We start from the raw sequence: 18,673 nt of genomic DNA on the forward strand, positions 1-18,673 counted from the left end.
AGACATTAGCTGAACCTAGTTTATGAAGAAGCAAATCTTTGTTATGGATTTCAACAAAGTGCGTCCTGAAAATTATGATAGAGTTCATGTTTGGGAAGGTTTTGATCATGAGAAAATGTCTCTGCATAAATGTTATCATTGTTTTATTGATTCAAACCATATTTATCAAGTGACTTTTGCCAGACATTGATTTAGGCCCTTAGAATTTAATCATTAATAAAGGAAAAAAATGCTTTCTATCCTTGAAGATGTTGCATTCTAGCTTGGAAAGGGTACAACACAAATTAACCTAAGAAGTAATATAAAATATAGGGTTGGTTATTGGAAAAGTGGGCAAGGGATAGATGGCAGTATAAAATTTTGTAGTTAGGTAGAGGCTGGGATGTCTGGAGCAAGGACTTAAATTACCTTAAGAAGTTAACACAGAGATTGGGGGCAGGGGGAAGCTAAAATGGGAGTATATTCAACTTCCTGAAAATCCTGAAGTCCATCAACCAGGAATAAGATGGTGCACATACACATGGAGTAAGATCTTGACCTCAAAATGTTTCAACATTATACTAGACCAGAGATTAAGACCATGACTCCCCTAATGCATCTACCTTCATTGTTATTTTTGAATAAACAAAGGATAGAGCAAAAGAGTGAGCCATGATCACTTGTGTTTTGGAAAAGATTCAAAAGTAGGCAGAGAAGAAAAGCTTTATAGTGGAAAAAAAAAAAAGGAAGACTTTGTGTATTGCCCTGATTGGAGATGTTTGTCATGAAAAGGTTGTAAATTCCTAAGCTGGCTTCCTGGGATGTTTATTGTAGATTGAGGGGTTGGTGTCTTGGGGAGTTTACTGCAGGTCGTTAGTTAGAGTTCTACTTTTATATAAAGTCTGGTCATTGTCTGTATTTTCAAGTCTCTCAGTATCAACTAAAACCCATGCTTTCCAATCCTTTCTTATTTAGACCTTTGCTATACTCTGTCTTGAGTCCACTAGAATCAGTATCATTATGCTTTTTATGCTTGATTATGGCAGCCACACCAAGAATACCAAGGTCCAAGTCAACCACCATCTCATAATCTATGTAGCCCTATTCTTTTCTTATCATTTCTCCTTCTATAACTTCCCCCTAGTTGTATTATACTCTGGAATTTATGATTCATTACCCACAAAACCCCATATATTTTTAATTTTTCTCCATATGTTTCTTTTGCTTTCACCTTTTTTCTCTAATAAAAACCCGACTCTCCCCTAGGGACACTAATTCCCCTCAATACCTTTCAAGTGGCAACTCTAAGTAGCTCCTTTCAGACCAATTTTTCTCACTCATGGGAACACACACACACACACACACACACACACACACACACACAGAGCTTTGAATCTCCTATAATAAGACCATATTGCCCACTAACTCTTGCTACAGTCACCCATTCATCCTTGCATATTTCCCCCTTTTGGGGATGTTTCACTCCTAGATAAATCTATTCTCTCCAGTAGTACTCCTGTCTTAATTCTTGGTGTGATGTAATATAATACACGTGTATGACATTTCTAAGGTCTAGCCTTTCAGTACCTTGGATTGCTTTCCTCTAAAGGTCTTGGACTCCATCCTTTCTCAGTCCCTTACTTGTAGATATGTAACCCATAAACTATCAGTACTTATCATAACAACCCCTCTATAATTGTAACTTTATACATCCACCTCCCTAACCTGCCTCCTTCTACCATTCCAGCTTATTCCTTATATTAACTCCTAAAAATCCTTATACTTCACTGTAACCATCAAGACACTTACCTTCCCACTTTTTCAATGTTTCTCACCTCCTATGTGTCTACAGTTCTCCAGTTTAAATTTCATGGTAAGTAATTATAAACATTCCTTTGTATATACACTTGATTTCCTTGACTTTTTCTCATGTCATTATTACCGGGTTGACAAGCAGAATTTTGGTTGAATATAACTTTTCATCTAATCTGTATCTGCTCTGGGGGATATAGACTGAAAAGCTGTCAGAAATTTTATTTTTCAATTAGAACATATATGTTGTGTAATGACCCTTAAATGTTCTTTTATTTGATTCACATTTTATCCTCCCTAATATGTCAATTTTCTGTCAGTTACTCTCTTTTCCAAACTATTATATGTTATTAATACATTATCTTTATGCGACTCAAGTCAACTTTCAAAAAATGTGAGATTCTAGGAAATTAATTTATCAATGACAGTTGCTGTTTCTGCCATAACTTTTTGTGACATTGGGGAAATTATTTAATCTTTGTCCATAAAATGAGTATAACAGTAGTTCATGTAAGGTTTTAGTGTAATATCTTGACAAATATTAGATTTTACTAATTGTACAACTTTTACCCTTCTTGTAACTATTATTACTTTGTCATTACCAATATTGTCAAACAAAAGGATTTGTAGTATTCATCGAAAATTTAAGATGTTTTGTATTTTAGTTTGCTAAGGCTTACATAAGAAAATACCACAGACTGGGTTCCTTAAACAACAGACATTTATTTTCCCACAATTCACAAGTCCAGAAGTCCAAGATAAGGATATTGGCAGGTTTGACTGCTTCTGAGGTCTCTGTCCTAGACTTGTAGATGGCCATCTTCTCACTGTTTTCACATGGTCTTTCTTTTGTGCACTTAAATCCCTGCAGTCACTTTGCGTATCCAAATTTTCTTTCTTTCATTTTTCTTTTCTTTTCTTTTCTTTTCTTTTCTTTTCTTTTCTTTTCTTTTCTTTTCTTTTCAAATAAAGTTACCATCAAATTGGATTAGAACATATTTTAAAGTCTTAATTATAACTTAATCAACTCTTTAGTGTCTGTATCATTGTAAACAGTGATATTCTGAGATACTGGAATTTAGGACTTCAATAAATGAATTTGGTTGTGGGGACAAAATTCAGCCATAACAGTTTGTATTATGTGTTTCGTTAGAGTAATATCTTATAAAATCACAACTAAAGTGCACATTTAATATCTTAAGTCTGATTCTTTTTAAGCAGGGCTGTCCTTCCTAAAATGTACTTACATCCAAAGATCCTAGAGATAGATCCCCATCCTCTGCCCAACAAAATCCAGAAAATCAGCCTACTCTAACTCTGTCTACCTGAGAATGCAATAATATGTCACCATTTCCATTCTATTCTTTTAAATACATTTCCTACCCTATTCCCTTGATTAGAACTTCCCTGATATGGGCCAGATTTGCAGGATCCCCATGAAGCCCTTCTCTGATTCTCACCACATCCAACTTGTGTTAACACATTTATTCACAATTTCTTATCACTGCAGTAATTCTCAATACGTGCTCTGCAGTAACATCATACAACTTATATTGACTTGCTCTGTGGTATCATTGTAAAACTGAGGGTAATAACTTTCCATTGAGACTTTTAGAATAATATACAAAATTAGAGAATTCTAATCTGTATTCCACCCCCCACCAAATAGCAATGGCGGTTTTCATTAGAATTGTGACAGTTACTTTTTAGAGTCTAGAAAGTATTCAAAGGAAATAGTATTCACAAATACAACCCAAAATAAAATGACTGGACATATCACAAATATACCATTTCAATTCTTTTTTGATAAATTATTTTTGAAGCAGTCTTTCAGATATACATATGTTCCTGACCTACAAATTTTCCTTTCCTTGAGGATTAGTTATCCTGATATTCCTCCTTATTCAGAGGAAGATTGACCTTCATTAAGGCTTTGTCACATTGTTCTTGACCTTGGCCTCCAGTGCTATTCTTCCTGCCTGTTTACTTCCTGCCTGTTTTTTCCTCAGTCAGTCCACATATTAGTCTTTCCCATGTTAAAAAAAGATAAACAAAAAAAGTAAAGAAAAAAAGATAAAAATACTTCCTTTGAAACTATCTTACCCACAATGTCATGCCTATTTCTTTCCTTTCATGATAAAAATCAGTGACTGAAACAGTTAATGTCAATGTCTCTATTTCTGCCTGATTCCCCAGTGCATTAAATCTGGTCCATATCTCTATGACTACATAGAAAGAGCTTTTGCTACAATTACTAATGAATTCCTCATCAATAAATCCAATCCCTGGGTTTTGTTCTTATCCTACTTAATCCTGCTGCAGTATTTGGCACTGTTAGATACACTCTTCTTTAAATCTTCTCTTTCACTACAGAGAGCTTAATTTTTACAATTTTTTCTTTGCCTGTACTTTTTCTTACTTTTAATATTATGTTTCTCTCTCTCTCTCCTAAAAGTTTTTATTTTCCATGGATATGTTTTGACATTTAGCTATTATTGCATTACACATCCTGCCTACCAGGTAACCACATTTATTACAAAGACTTTATTATCCGTAGAAAGAAAGCCTTAATATAAGTTTGATAGAGGCATAGTCTGCCCATATTTATTTACTTCTATACTCCTTGTAGCTAGTTTGAGACTGTAAAATTGAATATTTTATTTAATGAATACCTCACTTAAATTTAAAGGCTCTATTAAGTCTACATATTTGTAGATAGGTACTGCACATCTTTATTTGCATGTTCCACAAGTAGCTCAAACTTGATAATATTTTTTCCTAAAAATCTATCCTTGTACTTCATGCCACATGTCACTTCACCATTCATTCATTTATTTCTATATTAAATATTCACTAAGCTTGTACTTTGTACCCAGGCACAGGTTACAGTAATAAATAGACAAAAAATCCTGTCCTAATGGAGTTTACATTACAGTGAAGTAAACAGAAGATACACAAGTAAATATCTAGAGAGTTGAGTGTTCATGAGCACCAAGAAATACATCAAGCAGAGATCAGTAATATTATGCAAGCAAAGGAATCTAATTTATGTAAAACTCATAGGTAAAGACCTTAAGGAAGTAGGAAGGTTCTTTTAAACTCCCATATATCAGTGGGATGTGCAAGCAAGAACAAAAGCCCTGAGGTAGATAGGAGTTCACCTGTCTGTATTTGGTGAAGATCAAAAAGTCGATGAAGCATGAAGAAAAAGAACTAAAGGGAAAGTAATCAAAGTTGAGGTCAGAGAGGTAACAAAAGGAACAATTCATGTAGAGCTTTAAAAAAACTTCAGAAATGATCATTCTAATTTTATCTACTTTTTTTTAAGATTTATTTTTTGAGAAAGAGTGCAAAAGAGCATGAGTGGGGGAGGGGCAGAGGGAGAGAATCTCAAGCAGACTCCCCACTGAGCACAGAGCTTGACCCTGGGCTTGATCTCATGACCCATGAGATCATGACCTGAACCAAAACCAGGCGTTGGACACTCATCTGACTGAGCCACCCAGGTGCCCCTGTTGTCTACATTTTTAACAAAGCTATATGTGATCTTTGGCAAGATTATCAGGAGCACTTCTGGTGGGTTTTTTTCCCAACTACTATTGATAAATAATGTCTATATGTGTTCATTAGATGTGACATATAGTTATACTCTAATTCTATGGATTTATGTGTTAGTTGAGAAATATAATAAGGATATTTCTATGGATTGAATGTGGGTGTTCCCCAAAATTCATATGTTGAAACTCTAATCCCCAATGTGATACTAACTGGACACGGGGCCTTTGAGAGTTAATTAGGTCATGAGAGTGGAGCCCTCATATTGGCATTAGTGTCCTTATAAGAAGATATGTGAGAGAGCTTGATTTCTCTTGGTGTCCCCCCTTCCACCATATAAGGACTCAAAATTGACCTGCAAACCAGGAAGAGAGCCCTCACCGAGGACCCAAACATGTTGGCACATGGGTATAGGATTTCTAGCCTCCAGAAATATGAGAAACAGACTCTCCATAGATAAATGTAGAAAAGAGGCCACATTGAAGAGGATAGTAAGGGTGGAGACATGGTCTAGAGCTTAACAGATGCATGGGACTGTCTGTGGGTGGGAGAGATACCACAGGCATGGAGAAGGGAGAGAAACAGATCCTCACACCAAACACCCCAGGCACGAGGAAGACAAATCCCCATAACATTTGGCTTTGAAAACCAGAGGGGCTCAACAGGGTTCATAACCTGGAACTTTAAAAATTGGTGGCCTTGGGTCTGGGAGAGCCAAGAGGGCAGAGTCCCTGACCTTAAAGAGATAGCACAACAAACAGCTCCACTGAGAGATAATATAGAAACAACAATTTGAAAATGCCAGAGCCATATAAGAGGATGTATTTACTAATCTTAGAGCATGTTCTGGAGGGGCAGAGATCTTTGAAGGACTTCTCCAAGAACAAAAAAGATGGCAGATGCCATTTCCCTCCTTCACCACCCCAGCCTAGGTATAAAGACACCTGCAGGAACCAGTGCAGCACCTACAATTGCCACCTAGGTTGCTAACATAATGCCCAGCAATTGCGGGAATACTCCTTCTATCCAAGAATGGGCAGGAGTTTTCATGGGCAGCTGTAGGCCCCTTCCTGCAGCAGACTGGTGCTGACCTTACTTCTATCACACACCCTGTCCCCCATGTTCTCCCATGAACCCACCTCCTCCAATATGCCCTTGGCCAGAAGCCATCCAAAGTGGTACCACAAACCTGGCAGTGTGCAAGCAGCCCCAATGGGATAACACCACTCCAAAGTGACTCCTGTCCAGTCCAAATGTGGCCCCAGCAGTGCGCTGGGGGGCAGAAATCAGGTCCGACTACTGGCCCTACCCATCAGTGAAACTTCTCAGGGGGACAACACAGTAAAAGCATCCTGCAGTTTGGTGATATTGCATCTCTGACAAATGCCTGGTCTGAGTCAGCTCCAGCCCAAGGCCCCAGACTAACAACACAAAGACCAAGCCCTGCCCACAACAGTCAAAGAGATTGCAGACAATTGGACTAAAGGCAAACACAGTTAAGCCACAACAGTAGGGTACACACAACACACATTGGAGATACACCTGAAGTGCCAGTTTCCAGGGAAGAGAGGATGTTGCACTGCAGGGCACTATAGGACCTCTTCTTCGTAAGGCCACTACTTTCTTGCTTTTCAAGAGAAAGAGAGATAGCTGACTTTCTTAACACATAGAAACCCAGTGTTAGAAAAATGAGGAGACAGAGGAATATGACCCAAACGAAAGAACAGGAGAAAATCACAGTGAGAGCTAAAAAAAATAAAAAATAAATGGAGATAAATAATGTGCCTGATAGGGAATTTAAAGTAAAGGTCATAAAGATACTCACTGGACTTGAGAAAAGAGTGGAGGACCTCAGTGAGACCCTCAACAAACAGATAGAAAACATAAAAGAGAACCAGGTCACATGATACTATATGTAGAAAACCCAAAAGACTACCAAAAACTAGTAGAACTAATAAATAAATTCAGTAAGATTGCAGGATACAAAATCAATATACAGAAATCCATTGCTTTCTATACACTAATAATGGGACAGTAGAAAGATAAATTAAGAAAACAATTACCTTTACAATTGCACCCAAATTAGTAAAATACCTGGGAATAAACTTAACCAAGGCGGTGAAAACCTGTACTCTGAAAACTATAAAACGTTGATGAAAGAAATTGAAGCTGACACAAATGGAAAGACATTCCATGCTCATGGATAGAAAGAACAAATATTGTTAAAATGTCCATACTACCAGAGCAATCTATAGATTTAATGAAATCCCTATCAGAAAACCAACAGCTTTCTTCACAGAACTAAAACAAATATGGCTTTCTATCATTTTTTGTCTCTTTTCTGATTAATTTGAATGCACTTGTTTCTCAATTCATGGCCCTGTACAAGAATGGCACCTGTTTTGAAAGTTAGTAGGACTAGAATGCTTCAGCCCTTGGTCATTTTTACCACAGACCTCTTGAAGTCACCTGGTATTGACTCTTTGTCATGTTTAAATGCTATTTTCAAATTTTCCTGTTGCATTTTTTTCAGTAAATATTAATTGTTAATATTGGTGTTTTCCTCCTCACAAATCCATTAGAGACTGTCTTTTTACTTCCTTATTTTTCTTCCCACAAAGATATTGACAACAATGCATATTTTATGGCTATTGGTGGTTTATTCTTCTCTGTTGGAATTTTGGGATAAGTATGCATACTTTCCCACCTACTTTTGTTGAAAATACTGCCCATATTTCTGACTTCACTATCTAGTTGCTCTGTCTGAAAGATTACACTCTAATGCCACATTTAACTCTTTATGTCTGTGGAACAACAGCCATCATCCAGATAGAACATTCCCATCATGCACAAAAGTTCCCTTATGTCGCTTTGCAGTCAAAGACCTCCTTTGGGTCAGGACCAGGTAGCAACTAATCTGCTTTCTGTCATTATTCATGTGTGAATTTTCTATTACTTTCTATAAATCTTATTATACAGTATGTGCTCCTTTGTAGCTCCTTTTTTTCACTCAGTATAATGTTTGAGAGCCCTCCATCTTGTGGCATGTACTATTTGTCCATTCTTCTTGATCACTGTATAGTGTTCCATTATGTACATATAACTTAATGTGTTTATTTGTTCATGAACAATTCAATTCTCTACAGTTTGGGGCTATTATAAATAAAGTTGCTATGAATATTCATCTATAACTTCTGTGGATATATATTTTTCTTTCTTCTGGGTAACTACATAAAAGTGAATTGTTGAGTCACATAGTAGGTACTATTTTGTTGCATAGTAAAATTCTCTCATACAATATGGCCGAGTGGTTATAATTTGTAAGTTGTGCTGATGATTTAACTTCTTAGAAAGATGAGTAACCCAAAGTCTGTAATCGCTGTCTCATAAGTACTGCCATTTGAGTACTGCTAAAAAGTGACTTTTGCTGGCATGGTATCTTTTGTTTGACTAGTAAAACATAAATCCCTTCAAAAAGAAATGGTAAGGATTCCAGCAAAATGTAGAGGGTCAGGAAGAAGCATTTCATTTGTTCCCGTATTTTCTGTTGCTATGGGAACAAAATAAAATACATAAACAGTTTTCACTTTACACAATTAAAGCATGACAACAAACATAGTTTGATAAAATAGTTATTAAATAGTGGTACACCTAAATTTAAACCACTGTCATGAAGTAAAATAAAGGAAAGTCTGAATTACAGTGTATCTGAAAATTGAAGCTTGCAGGTATTTCCCTAAAGACAAAAATGACAGAAGAGTCAGTGGCCTGATAATTGCACCCCATGAAGATCAAAGACCTAAAAGATAAAAAGAGATCCTCTCACAGAGCCCAAACTGGTCCTTCAGGACAGTGATTGACAAAATCATTCTTTACCTCAGACACACATTAGGAAGATAATGAGGTCACCAGAGAGGATTGGGCATGTTTCTTGGATTTTGTATAAAGGATTCTGAGAAGAGAATTTCCTGGGAGCACTTAATCCAAACCCTTACCTAAACCATAGTAACCTACCATTTCACTTATAAAATTATTCTGAGTTGAATATAGTTATTTTCAGGTGTCTAGGCAGGATATTTGTGCATGAATAATATCAAATATATTACTAATTGAAATTCCTTGCTTTCATGTCTTAAGCCTTCATCGTTTGATGAAGAAATGCCATATATCACTAAGAAATGGATCCAGGATTTTGAGTTTAATGGGGTGAATGGACAAGAAATTGGATAGTCTTTTGTAGTGAGATTGTGAGTGTGTGTGCACGCATGTGTGAGAATGAGAGGATAGTGAAGCAAATATTTAGTGTAGAGAAGCATGAAACATTGTCATTATTACTTTTTGCCAAATATTTCCAGAACTCCTCAGGCATTTTTAGGATCAAACTTCTCAAACTGTTGAAGTTATGTTTGACATGTGATTTTCTTTGCACAATACAACATGAGCATAAATGATATGTTATTTCCAGGCAAAAGATAGAATAGGAAATTCCTGATTTGCCCCCTTTAAAATGGGGTTTAGGGATAGCTTTTATCTCCCATTGAAACATTGAGAAAAAGAAAATTACAGCAGGTCAGCTGCTAACAACCAATTTAATATCGAATTACAGCAGTATGGTGTGAATCCAGAACCCCTCTATGGCAGCATTTAAAGATACCTTCATCTCCTGGAAGGCAGAGTATGCTAAAAAATTAGCACAAGATATGATTATGAGAATAGTGAAATTCCCTTCTCTTGTGTGCTGCGAAATTTGTCACCTCAAGCAGATGCCTTTAAAATGTTGTTTGCATTCCTAATTTGCCCCCACCTTCTCTCTTTCCTTTGACTCAAGTAATTTATAAAGTAGATAAGCAGCATCAGATACACCTGAAAATATACTGGAAGTCAATTCTTAGGGCCCATCCCGAACTTAGTAATGAAGAAAGGGCCATCTATCTATATTTTAACAAGCCTGCTAGATATTTCTGATGCATGGCGTACTTTGAGCACTTCTGGTTTAAACTAATAAATTGAGTAGAATTTTCCCTGCTTTGGAGGGGAAGCATTATACCTTAAAGAATCTCCTGGACGTGGTTAAGATATCCTGGAAGAAAATGGGAGAAATGCCTGGGAATGAACCTTTAGGGTGTTGAATCAGAGTTAGGACATAGAATATACAGGTGGATAGTGGACAGTTTTTGATATGGGGACTTGCTTATGATTTAGAAAGACTGGAATGATTCCTAATATCCTTCTGGATTAGTTCCTAGAAACCTGAAAAAATATGGCATATAGTAAAAAAGGTGGAAATTTTGGAACTGTTTGAAAAAGACTGATGGAGCGTCAAAATATGCATTTAGTGGATTTTTTTTTTTTTTAGGTAAACCAGATAATATACCACCTGACCATATTCCATAGAAGGTAACTAAGATAGCCAGAGCTTGACATTAGTTAAAGAATCAAAGACAGAATTCTTTCAGTAATTATTTTAGTAAGGGAAAGAGATTTCAGTATAGAACTGAGCTCAGTTCTGAATATAGCAAAGGCAAATAGGGATTTTACAGCAAAGGAGTAGTGTGAGATAAGCAATGGATAGAAAATTACTAAGAAGAGACATCCAGGGTAGGAGAAATTTTGCTAAACCAACCTAATAGAATTCTTGCTGAAGGGAGACCAAGGTGATGAAGTATCAAGATCAAGGGAATGGCTGAGCAGGATTCTTTGCTAAGACTGGACTGAGCAGGTCAAATATAGGACAAGGGCCAAGGTTGAGGCCTCACGTATGACATAATGTTGAATAGACCTGGCAAACAAGGAGTTGTATGTCCTCTACCTTGATGTCATGATTAGATATATGGAAATCAGAGGGTTAAAGAAACATTTGACAAATATTCAGATGTTATTACATTGGTAAAATTTATAGGAGTCAATTAAAATATGTTATACTGAACTACCTTCTCTAAGGTAAAGGAAAGTTATTGCATCTTTCATATTCAAGGGGTTTTTTATTGAACTATAACTGACATACAATATTCTATTTTTTCAGGTAGGCATCGTAGTGATTCAATATTTTTACACATTATATGATCCTCATAAGTATAGTTACCATCTGTTATCATACAAAATGATTACAATATTATTGACTATATTTTTATGTTGTACATTTCATCCTCATGACTTATTTATTTTATAACTGAAAGTTTGTACCTCTTAATTCCGTTCACTTACTCATCCCCTGCAACCTGTCCTCCCTCTGTTAACCAAATTTGTTTCTTGTAACTATGAGTTTGTTTCTTTTTTTGTTTTATTTTGTTTTTTAGATTTCACATAAAAGTAAAATCATATGATATTTGTCTTTCTCTTTATGATTCATTTCACTTAGCATAATATCCTCTAGGTCCATCCATGCTGTAACAAATGACAAGATTTTATTCTTTTTTTTGGCCACATAATATTCCATTGTATATATATGTCCTGTCTTCCTTATACACTCATCTGTCAATGGACACTTGCATTGCTTATCTTAACTATTGTAAATAATACTGCCATGAAGATAGATATATCTCTTCAGATTGGTGTTTGCATTTTCTTCAGATAAATACCTGGAAGTTGAGTTGTTGGATCATGAGGGATTTCTGTGTTTAATTTTTTGGGGAACCTCTATGTTTTCTATTATGGTACAACAATTTATACTCCCACCAACAGTGTATGATGGTTCCCTTTTCTTCATATCCTTGCCAACCCTTATTTTATGTCTTTTTGATAATAGCCAATCTGGCATTGTGATGTGGTGTCACCTTGTGGTTTTGATTTACATTTCCCTGATGATTAGTGATGTTGAGCTTCTCTTCATGCGCCTTTTGGCCATCTGTGTCTTCTTTGGAAAAATACCTGTTCAAGTTCTCTGTCCATTTCTAAACTGAGTTATTATTTTTTGGGGGAGACATTAAGTTGTGTAAATTCTTTATATATTTTGGATATTAACTTCTTATCAGATGCTATGATTTGCAAGTATCTCCTCCCATTTGGTAGATTTCTTTTTCATATTGTTGATGGTTTCCTTTGCTGTGCAAAAGCTTTTCAGTCTGATGCAATCTCATTTATTTGAGCTTTTGTTGTCCTTAACTGGGAAGACTGGTCCAAAAAATATACTGCAAAGATTGGTGTACTAGAGTTTACTGTCTGTATTTTCTTTTAATATTTTTTTATGGCTTCAGATCTTATATTCAAGTCTTTAATTCATTTTGAATTAACGTTTGTATATTGTGTAAGATAGTGGTCCAGTTTCACTCTTTTGCATGCAGCTGTCCAGTTTTTCATTTATTCACCATTTATTGAAGAGACTATCTTTTCCCCACTGTATATTCTTGCCTCCTTTATCCTAGATTAATGTTCTACATGCGTTGTTTTCTTGCCTTTTTGATTCTATTGATCTATGTCTGTTTTTGTGTCAGTACCACACACTTTTGATTACTGTATTTTGTAGTATAGCTTGAAATGTGGGATTGTGATACTGCCAGCTTTGTCCTTCTTTCTCAAGATTGCTTTGACTATTCAGTGTGTTTTGTGGATCCATGAAAATTTTAGAATTCTTTCTCATAGTTCTGTGAAAAATACTGTTGGTGTTTTGATAGGGATTGCATTGAATTGTGGATTGCTTTGGATAGTATGGACATTTTAACAATATTAATTCTTCCAATCTGTGAGTATGGAATATCTTACTGTTTATTTATGTCATCTTCAATTTCTTTTATCATTGTCTTATAATTTCCTGAGTATAGGTCTTTCATCTCCTCGGTTAAATTTATTCCTATATATTTTATCCTTTTTGATGCATTTGCAAATGGGATTGTCTTCTTAATTTCTGATACCTTTTATTAGTGTATGGAAACACCAACTAATGCATGTTAATTTGGTATCCTGTGACTTTACTGAATTTATTTATTCTGATAATTTTGGTGGAGTCTTTAGGGTTTTTTAATATAATATCATGTCATCTGCGAATAGTGACAATTTTAATTCTTCCTTACCAATATGAATGCCTTTTATTTTAGTTTTTTTTTTTTCTTGCCTAGTTTCTCTGGCTAGAACTTCTAATATGAGGTTGAATAAAAAGCGACCCTTGCTGGTGCCTCCAACCCTGCAGAAGACAGTTCCAGCAGTTCCCCCCACCATTTAGCAGACACTCCAGAGTTAGTAAACAGATCTTCTTCACCTACAGTCCAGGTGCCCTTTATAGTGATGTTTTTTTCCATTGTGCCCTAGGGAGGTCATATCTGTGTATAAGCCCCTCAGTGATATTTCTCCCTAATATAGGTTGCTGCATCAGGGGCCGGGTTCTTGTTGTTACTGTGTCTGCATTTCTCCTACCTTTCTATGGTCATTCTATTTGCTGTGCAGAAATTGTTCAGTCAGCCCCTAGTTCTTCTTTTGAGGAATTGCTCTATATGTAGGTATATTTGTGTGTTGAATTCAGGGTCTTTTTATGCTTCCATCTTGGACTGCCTTCCACCAAAAGCTATTGAATCTTGACCCATCACTACAAAAGAGGCATATCACCTGTTAAGATTTTTCAGCTTGCTAAAGCTTTGTGCAGGGCAAGCAGCAATGATCAGAGGGTTCATGTTCCCCGAAGCAGCTCTCAACAAATGGCAGACATTGATTTGGTTGATGTCCCAGACTACTTGTCTTGTTGGTGGAATAACAAAGCATGTTCTACTCTATTTCCCCATACTTATACAGTGGGATTAAGCTTTCTCTTTTCTTTTTTCCTTCCCTCACAGTGATGACTTGCTTCATAATGTATTTTGGGGGGCTTTCTTTCCCTCCCCATCTCACTTCCCCAACTGCTCCTCAGTGTTGCCTGGTGTTATATGTAAACTTCACATACTGTGATATTTGTTCCAGTGTTATCCTCTGTGATCTCCTACATTAGACAAAGTTTAGTAGAGAATTTTCCCCCTGATTATGGGAAAATAGCTATATAGTGACATTAGGTTTCTTGCATTTGCCTTTAGTAAAACTTAGAAGGCAACTTTGCCAGGTTTTTAATGATCAGTTGCCGACATCCCTTCCCCACCCCAAATGCTAGAAACAGTTGAGATCTCCTTGCATCCTTTCTTATCGTAACTCACCGTTTTACTTATATCTATCCTCTGCAAGATAATAAACTTCTCAAAGACAAGGTTGTTTTTAAAAATGTATTTCTGCCCCACTCTAGCACAGTGTCATATACATTTTGGTGCTGTGTAGATTAGTCAGACTAAAATAAATTACCTTAATTTTAATGTTAGTATTCCAGTAATGCTAATGAAAATATATTTAATATACTTTTCCCCAAAAGGCATCTCTTAACTTTGTGAAATGGGGATAGAAGACAAGAATTAGTTTATAAGTGACCCTATGATTTTCTCCATCTCCAGTGCCTACGAAAATGATATCGCTTTAAGACAAAAGCAGGGAAGTTGGAAGACTCAGTTATTACAAAAAGATGGTGACCATGACGAAAGGTTTGGAATTTAGGAGTGTGACATAGTGTTGAGTCATGGATGTGATCATATCTAGAGTACTGGGAGTGTTTTGAAGACATGAATATAGGATAAAAATCCAGAGGCAGGGTATTATAGTCAAAAAGAGTGTGGGTGGTACACTAAAACTGCCCAGTCCTATAATTTACTTGCTGGGGTCCATTAGCAATTCTACAGTGTTGTTTGAGGAATAAAATAAATTATTTATATAAATTATTGAAAAGGGACCACTTGAGTCAAGACTTAGGGGAAAATTGTAATTATTTTAATTTAAAGTTCAGTAACCGCTTAAATTATTTTAGTCTTTCTCAAAATTATTTAGAATCTACTATGATAGTGTCTTAATCTATTATTTTTATTATTATGAGGAATTCTGTTAACAGAAGTAACCACAACCACAAGAGGCCTTTCTACTATGTATTTCTGGTTTAGTTACAAGCCTGAAAGGTAAATTTTATAATAAATGACCATTATATTAAACCTTAAATTGTCATACTATTTATAACTTCTAATATATTGCATTACACATTTATTAATATAATAATAATTTTAAAATATTTTAAAATAATTATAATATTTAAAATAAATGTAATGTATTATGTCAGTCTGTATTTTCCCAATGCCTTTATTTCCAATGCCTATTCTCTTCCTATTCATTTATGTACTTCAATAAATTTACAGAAAATCATAACTGTCTTCTAAATTAAGCAAAACTACAAGGAACAATGTTTTAACAATATATGTATGATGTAAAGAATAAATTAATGATGTCTGATAGGAAGGGGACTAATTTTGCTTCTTAGGACCTAAAAGACACGGGTGTAATAATAAATACAATGAGTTTAAAGTTTTAATTATCACTATTTTCCCATTCCACCTGAATGTTATATTTTAACCTATCCGTTATAGTAAAATATACATTTAAAAAATGCACAGGCATTAAGAAAAGTATTCTATGGGCTACTTAATAAATTTACACACACATCTATCTATGTGTTACTCATAATTAAGAAATTAGAAACAATCAAATGTCCATCAGTGTCCATCAATATTAGTGTAGATAACATGTGTTATATGGATTCTAAATAGCATTAATACTGAACCACTGCTATGTTTAAAAACCCAGAATAAAAGAGATAAAACTATAATGATAAATAAGAAAAAAATACCATCAAATGCTATATAATGCATTATTCCATTTATATGTGAAGTTCAAGTTCAGGTAAAATTATTCTGTCTTTATAAAAAGCATTTTACATTATTGGCTGGAAAGGAACATGTGGACTTCATATTCTATACAATAGAAACAGAATAGTTTTGTGACTACTTAGCTAATTATGTTATTTTAAATAGATTTCTTCCAATTTGTCTCAGTACACATATTTACAATGATGAATGTTTATGTAAGTTATTTTTTTTTAATTGCAAAAAATTAAACCCTTAGACATTTTTTAAAACTAGGCAAAATCATAAGTTATTTCAATCCCATATGTAAAATTGGGCATCTTTATTCCTAGGGTTAGCTAATAATGGCAGAAAATTACTCTGTTGATTCTAGAAATGTTTTAGTCATAGCACCTTTTATTGACAAGTTTTTAAATTACATGTCCTAGAAAGACTGGACAAATAACTGCTTAGTGGAGTAAAAAGCTCTTCTAACTATTTTTCCAAATTCTATTTATAAGAGCACAGGACTGTGATGGTTCAGAGAAGTAAAAATACTTAGTTTTAAAACCAGCTAAGGAGATAGAAACAGCTGGAAAGAACAACATAATTCACGAGCAAATGCTTGTGAAATTCATAGAAAAGTAAAATAGAGATAAGATTTTGTAGGTCATCAATTTTGTTCTATATGGAAAAAGCATAAGAATATTTCAGGTAGTTTAATCAATATGAAAAAAAAAACCCACAAACCTAAAAATCCTAATGATATTAATAGACCTTCCTGACTAGTTTAGGTACAACTATAAATTAGGTAATCCACATTATCAAACTGTCATACTTTCATTCAAGATGTCCCTCTACCTTAAATTTTAATCCACAATTGCATGCATGTACAAGGTACTGTGTTTTGGGCAAATGATATAGGCATTAATATATAAGTGTAAATTAAAGTTTAATAAATTCAAAGAAAAGAAATCAAGAAAATAATCACCTGCAAGATAAATATATAAAATAATTATTTACTTAATATAAACCAGTAATAAATCACTTACAAAATAAAACAGAATAAATATATCATTCATAAAAAGCAGCTAATATTTTAAAATTCTCAACTACGTACAAATAAAGTTAGTAGGAGCTAAGTAAAACACTAACAGAATGAAACAGTGAAATTAGACTGAAATGTAAAGAGTCATATATGGGAGTCGTATGTATAATAGGAATAAACATTATTGTAAAACTGTTCTTTTTCCAAGTTATTCTGTAAGAGGAATGTAGATATGTATACAGAATAAATCAGGATTTTATAAAATATTAACAAACCTGCAAAGTAACCTAATTTAAATAAATAGCAATAAATGAGATTGGCTTTCAAGCATATTGAAACATTCAGTTATAGAAATTCAATATTTGAGCTTTGTAATATAAACAGACTGAATAACAAAAACAAGTGAGCTCAACCAGATGCATAGATTATTAACCAGGGTTAAATATATGACACAGAAAGCATTTCTAATGAACAGCTAATAGAGCAGTCAATACATAATGAAAAAATACTTGACAGTTTATTTGGAGCAAAAATAAAATTAAATGAATTCTGCAATCATACACAAATATAAACTCCAGGGTAATTAAAATATAAAAAATAATTATAGAAGCCATAGAAGAAAACAGAAGAATAATTTTATAATATTTAAGTGGAAAATACCTTCCTATGTATACAAAAAATCAAGAGCCTGTCAAGAAAAATATATATATTTGAATGCATAACTAATTGTGCAAAATGAAACCCATCTTATATGAAGGTATTAAAAAATTGAGTGATTAACAAATTTGATACCTAAACAAGGATTGGATTAGTATCCTGCAAGTCAATAAGTAAAATATCTACTAGACAAATGGGAAAAGATATGAACTAAAAAGAAAAAATGGAAATGGCTACTAATGGTATAAATTACATAGAGAATAACAAATCAAGGAGAAGAAAATTATAACAAAAATAGATATTAACTGTGCATACATTTGGGAAAATACACATTCTGATAGTATTGGGGTTGTAAGGAAAGATTTATATTCACAGTAATATTCGTTGTAGCATTTTTTTTTCTTATACAGAAAGACTGGAAACAATCTTAAATTTTAATAAGTTGGGTATTACTAAATAAAAGTTCAATATTACAGTGTCCTGTGAAATACTGTGCACAATGACGAGGTATAATAGTGAGGAGAAAGTGAATGATAAAGGGACAGAGATCTCTAATACATGTTCTTAATACATTGTAAAAAATTGCAAGTAATAAATACAAAATATAGATGATGATCCTATTTACATAAACAAAGCAACATATTTACTGTGTGTGTATGTGTCAGTGAGGGTGTGTGTGTGTGTTTGTGTGTGTATAATTCTGCAAAAGAAGGTTATGTACAAGTTGTAAGCACTACCTCTGGAGAGGAATCTGACTATGAGAATGTTCCTAATGTAAGTTTTTGCTTGTTACAGGATAATATACATCTAGAATTATAAAATTTGTGGTGCAGAAAGAAGGAAGGAAGTGGAGGAAGTGAGCAAAGGAAGAAAGTAAAAAGCGAGCAAGAAAACCTTTATGAGATGATCTAGGTTGTAATATCTCCACCTTTCTTTCCCACTGGAATAGACAGAT

This window comes from Ursus americanus, chromosome 4 (assembly GCF_024610735.1).
Source record: "Ursus americanus isolate L20-20 chromosome 4, mUrsAme1.1.p, whole genome shotgun sequence".
In the NCBI taxonomy this organism is placed as follows: Eukaryota; Metazoa; Chordata; class Mammalia; order Carnivora; family Ursidae; genus Ursus; species Ursus americanus.